The sequence below is a fragment of the Crocodylus porosus genome, unplaced genomic scaffold (genome assembly GCF_001723895.1).
Source record: "Crocodylus porosus isolate Cpor-Errol unplaced genomic scaffold, CroPor_comp1, whole genome shotgun sequence".
Taxonomy (NCBI): domain Eukaryota; kingdom Metazoa; phylum Chordata; order Crocodylia; family Crocodylidae; genus Crocodylus; species Crocodylus porosus.
Window position 1 is genome coordinate 5810541 of NW_017728912.1, and position 6000 is coordinate 5816540.

Here is a 6000-nt window from a genome sequence, read left to right on the forward strand (position 1 = left end):
CACCATCTGCTCGGGTCAAGGACTGCGCTTATTCACCAAAGGAAGCATAACTGCTTCTCAACCTACACCTCTTACCCACTTGCTCTATCTAAAATTAAAAAGAATATTATTGACACACATGTAAAGCAGCATGTGTATTTTCTTCCAGTAATAATATTTCCCATGAAGTAAACAGGGCACGGAGGGATATAATGAAAAAATAAAGTATCCTCCTATACACTCGTAGTCCTGGACATGATTCCGTGGTTCTTCTCTGACTCCCAACTGGTCAACAGGATTTTATATATGTAGAACAAAAAATACACATTATGCGCTATACTATATTCATCTCCACCAATTTAAAACCAAGAAATTCCACCACCTCTTTGAGGGAAAGTACATTTTGGGGGGAGAAGCATATTCTTCATCTTCTCCTAACTGTGACCTTCTACAGACACTCTAAGCAGTGAAAGAGGAGTAAATGCTCATCTCTTCCTTCCTCCCTCCATGCATGCAAAGGCAGAACTTGGCTTTTTATGGCAAGCCCCAAATCCTGGCTCAAAGAATAGCACGAAAGAGTAAGTATATGGCTGGTGGAAGGGAAGGAGGGAGGAACTTCAATACCCTTTCTATGGAATTTTGAATCGCAATGGTCAAAAACAAGGTTTCAGCTCTTAAAATTATGTTAAACTGTTCCAGTCAGATGCTTCCACCTATGATATAGTAAAAAGATTCTGCAGGTAAGAGCATTAAAAAGCTAATGATAATTACAACTGCCACACTGAAATGCAGCTGCTTTAAGGGATATTAATTCCTTTCTGATAGCAGTTACTATCAATTACTATGGTCAATCATGCAAAAATGACATCAAATGGTAAGCAGCAGTAACATTTTACATGCATTGTAATGGCAAGGTGCTGAATGAAAGAGTACTATGTTGTTTACTATTTGTTCCCCTTTTCAGCAATATAAACACCTTTAACAAGTGTGTGGAGAATGCTATATTGAGCGCACAGCAACTTTTTCAGCTTAAAACAAGTTCAGGGACACTGGTAATAGCATTCTGCTAAAATTTGTCTGGAACATCTACAATTATAAAAACACTGAAAGAAAACTGCTTATACTATTGAACTTTTCTCCTTACCAGAGTTCTAGTGTTTATCATCCTATTCCAGTGATTCACAACCAGCATGCCACAGCACCCTGGGCTGCTTTGAGATACTTTCAAAAGTACATGGCATGCCAACCAATGTTAGCACTTTTAGGTGTGCAAACATGATTCACATGATAAACCCAGAGATATCAAATGGGAATCCAGTGTTAAAAACTTTCTGCCTTGTGGTCTTACTGTGTTCTTTGCAATAGAAGAATTGCTGTTATTTTTGTGCAGTCAAAAAACAAGTGAAAATTAAGAGCTGGCATTTTTCAAGGGGTGCCTCGAGTCTAAAGAAGTTGAGAACCACATTTCTATTCCTTTTCTTCTAAGGCTAAAATTTGGGCACTTACCTCCTCCCCCCCCTTTGCTTCCTTTGAAAATCCTTCCATAAGGTTTGCAAAATTTTAAAATGCTCCTCCTTTGAGTGATGTAATCTAAGCTTTGGCTTGGCATAAAATGTGTTTATACTTCAGTGCAAGTAGTTTATATCATTTAACACAAGAGCGGGTGCGTCTACACGAGATGACTACACTGTACAGTAGACATCTCAGCATCTACACGTGCTCCAGCTAGGCTGGAGTAAACTAGTACTTCTATTCTGCTCTGGAGTAAAAAAGTCTGCAGCAGTGCATGTGTAGGCGCTGGAGAAGCTGGTGGTTCAGTGCAGAGGCTGCCTGCCAGCTAGTCCCACAATAAAGCTCCCTCATGCCCCAACCAGCCCCTCCACAGCACACTGAGCCTCTCAGCTGGCAGGCTGATACCTGCGCCCCCTTGCCAGCCGGAGCTGCTCCATCTAGCTCCATGTACTGCACATGAATAAACTCTGGAGCTTATTCATAGATTCCTAGATGTTAGGGCCGGAAAGGACCTCAACAGATCATCAAATCTGACCCTCTGCCCTGGGCAGGAAAGACTGCTGGGGTCAGATGACCCCAGCCAGATGCCTATCCAGCCTTCTCTTAAAGACCCACAAGGTAGAGGAGAGCATCACCTCCCTCGGAAGCCCATTTCAAATTCTGGCCGCCCTTACCATGAAGAAGGTCTTCCTAATGTCTAGCCTAAATCTGCTCTCTGTCAGTTTGTGACCACTGTTCCTTGTTACCCCAAAAGGCTACCCAAAAGGTGAACACAGCATCTCCGGTTCCTTGCTGTGCCCCCCTAATGAATTTGTAGATGGCCACAGGTTCCCCTCTCAGCCTTCTCTTGCAGGGGCTGAAGAGGTCCCGGTCCCTCATAGGGCTTGGCCTGCAAACCCGTAACCATATGAGTGGACCTCCTCTGGACCCTCTCTATTAACATCCTTCCTGAAGTACGGTTCCTCAAAACTGGATACAGTACTCTGACTGCGGTCTGACCAATGCCACACAGAGAGGAAGTATCACTTGGTTCTATTTGTCATGCATCTGCTGATGCATGATAAAAGTGTGGTTAGCTTTGCTGATGATTTCATTGCACTGATGACTCAGACTCATGTTCATCTTGGAGTCCACTATGACTCTGAGATCTCTTTCTGCTTCTGTGCTGTTGATAGGGTCATTTCCCAGCCAGTAGGTGTGCTGGATATTTTTACACCTTAGATGCAGCACTCTACATTTGTCCTTGTGGAACTTCATCCTATTGTGTTCTGCCCACTTTTCCAACCTGTCCAGGTCTGCCTGCAATCGTTCCCTACCCTCCGGTGAGTTCACTTCAAATTGGCATGCCTGGGAGCAATAAACTCCAAAGCAATAAATTCCAGAGGTCTTTCATGCATAGTAATATCATGTGTAGACACTCAGTGAAGCCACATCCACATGAGGCAAGCACTCATGACCTGGTGATCCACCACTACCACCAAGCAAAATGATTAGCAACATCAGGGCAGCCCTGATATTATGCTTGTACAGTATGCAGTAAGTGCTACTGCTCACCACGCTTTTCAGAGCCTATGAAGCCTCACAAAGACATACAAAATATCTTACAAAGACGTACCACCACTTGTCAAATCACTTGAACACTATTTCTCTACTCTCCCTTCATTCAGTGCTTTGGCTCTTAGAGCTATAATCTAGCTTTAACTCAGTAGATAAGCACCACACATTGAATGTACTACACTGTACTACTGTTAAGTATTATTCTGATTAGTTTTAAATGCACATCATTTAATAATCTGTGATGTTGCTTCTGATCTATAAGTATCTAGAAAAATGAGACAATCCATATTGGACAAAGTATTTGTAACATTTGCAAACAAATGACTAAATGGTCATCAAAAGCAAATGCCAGCTGCTTCAGAGTAATTTCATGTTTACAAATCTCTGCAGAGGTGAAGTTACAGATAGCTTTACACACTGGCTAGGTGTATTAAGGGATATTGATATATCTGCCTGCCCCTGAGGCAGCACACTGGATTTGAATTGGTCTGACAGAGTATAGCAAATCCTCCATTCTTATCAATATGTATTGCTGCACTTTTCTTTTCTCAACATTGTAAGAAACTAATTTAGAAAAGGAAATACAAAACATCAAGAATTAGTTAAAGTAACAGCCAGTGCCAGAATCTTTCTTCTTCCACACTGACATCAGTGAGACGGCACAGACAACAAACTGAGGGTAAAATTTAAACCCAATTTTTTGCTGACTTTCTCAAAATAGAATTTGTACCATATAAACTAAATTGTAGGCCATTGGTTCTCAACCTTTTTGGATTTAAGGCTACCCTTGGAAAATGCCAGCTTGTTTCCACTTATTTTTTTGACTAAAAATAATAGAGCAATTCTTCAGTTGCAAAAAACCCAGAAAAAACACAACAGGTTAGAATGTTTTTGACACTGTGGATTCCTCTGTGAAATCTCTGGGCTTATCTGTGAATCCTTAGTAGCTGTTTATTCGCCTAGGAGTGCTAATATTATGCAGCACCCTGTAGCACCCTTAAAATATCTCACAGCACCCCAAGGTGTCCTGGCACCTTGGCTGAAAATTAGTGTTGTAAATAGACATGCGTGCACAGACATGCACACACACGTGCACACAACTTTTCATGCCTATGTTCCCTACTAAAGGAGTTCATGGTAAGTACTATTATCCAGTCTGACCTGAAGTTGTTGCTGATTGACAGACAGCTGGGGACAGAAATGTCATTTAAAAAATGTCAAACTCTTCATTTTAATGGTTAAGCAGGAATAGATTTTTTTTAATTATTATAAAAAAATAAATGTGCATCCTCAGGTCAAAGCTTATAGATACCATATTTCCTGCTGGAGTGCTTTTGAATGATGTTATAAACCTCTGGGTAAACAGGGTTTATAATTCAAACTCTGACAGACCATTAACTGTAAGTGTTAAGGGGTGTCACTATAATAAACTGCTCTGAACAGCTGCAAAGACAGTAAGGGAAGAAAGCAAAATTATGACAGATCTACACCCTGAAGACAGATTGAAAAATTAGCTTTTCTTGAAAGTAACACACTAACTGCAATGTTACTGACTGTACTGAGACCTAATTACCATCAATACACAAGAGATCACTTCAAACCTTCTTTTTTGCACAAATGAGAAATAAAGCATAATCTAGTCTTAATCAACTGGACAGATGATGAAGACATTAGGCTGCCATTACTTAATTTCTTTAAGTAGCTTGTTTTTGTGTTCTTTTTACTTTCTATCATTTGATACCGCCAAGATAGCAAGAGAAACATTGCCCTATATATGCTATGGACAGAAACAAAAGGAAAAAAGATGAATAAAACTACATCAAAAGCCATTTGATCTGACTAAAAACCATCCAGACACTCAACAACTCATCTTGATCGCATTTAAAATATTTTGCTCTCCACATTTTTCATGTATACAAAAAAAAAGTCTGACTTGAGCTAGAACTGTATCTTGAATGAAATACTAAGGCATGCAACAAGCCAAAGACATCTATGTAGAGAACGAATTTCTTGCATTTGCATAAAAAAAAGCTTGTTGGCCAGATCTGTTCTCTTTATGAACTACTTTCATTGACTTCAGCAGAGCCATTCAAAATCTACAGTAAGATAAATTAAAGCAGAATTTGACTCCATCAGCTCAACTCAGAACAGCCACACAACCTGCATCCTCATCTACACATTGGGGCAAAGCGAGTATGATACACTATCATTCTGGCTAGCAGCTTTTCACAACACCCTGCAGTGCCCAAGGTACAGACACAATGAATTGGGCCCTAAGTATTATATTAACCTACCTCACTTCCATTAGATTTAATTGCTTCAATCTCAAGAAAGTTGTCACCTGAGCCAATTCTATCAGGAAGCAGTGGTGTGAAGAACCAGCTCTGAGCACATGGAAAAAACATTGAGGAAATGCTGGCTTTTTTATACATAATATTTCTGTGAACTGGGAATGAAACCAGAGAAGCTGGAAGGGAAATTTGCAGCTGTGAGGGGAAGGGTTTTTATTATTATTTTATTTTAAACATATGTATTAACTATAGCTCAAAACAAGGAGTGGAGTGGAATCTGTAGCCACAGGGAGAATCCTGTCAGTAAAATGCATGCCCCTTGCTGCTGCAACAGAATATCCTGCCGTGTTCCAGAGCCTCCAGAAATACTATCCTAACAAGCATATTTGGCGCAACTTTTATAAAGACCTTTGGTTTCCAAGACCAGACCGGTTTCTATTCTTTTAGAAGACAGCAACTTCGTGCAAGGCAAGTTAATCCAAAACCCAGCAAAACCTCTTTGGAAACAGGACTGGAGTACCAGCCAGTGTAAAATAAAGTTAAAATGCAGTTAAAAGATAAGAAAAAGCAGGTGTTGATAACCGACTGGAATATTGAGGGTGATGGTAAGAAAACAGCTATGCAAAGAGCAGCGATCTATGTGTTTTAAATGTGTGTGGGG

General features: G+C 40.3%; 1 protein-coding gene across 5 annotated transcripts in view; it reads right to left on the reverse strand.

The window, feature by feature from the left end:
* JADE1 (jade family PHD finger 1) overlaps positions 1–6000 on the reverse strand; it is an 81936-nt gene that overhangs the window by 50484 nt on the left and 25452 nt on the right. Inside the window, exon 1 of one of the 5 annotated variants that reach the window (XM_019533987.1) lies at positions 5343–5968. The exons of the other annotated variants lie outside the window; for them this stretch is intronic. The gene's annotated coding sequence lies outside the window, so the exon portion shown is untranslated. Of the gene's footprint in view, positions 1–5342; positions 5969–6000 lie in introns of those variants that run through there. 5 annotated transcript variants of the gene reach the window in all.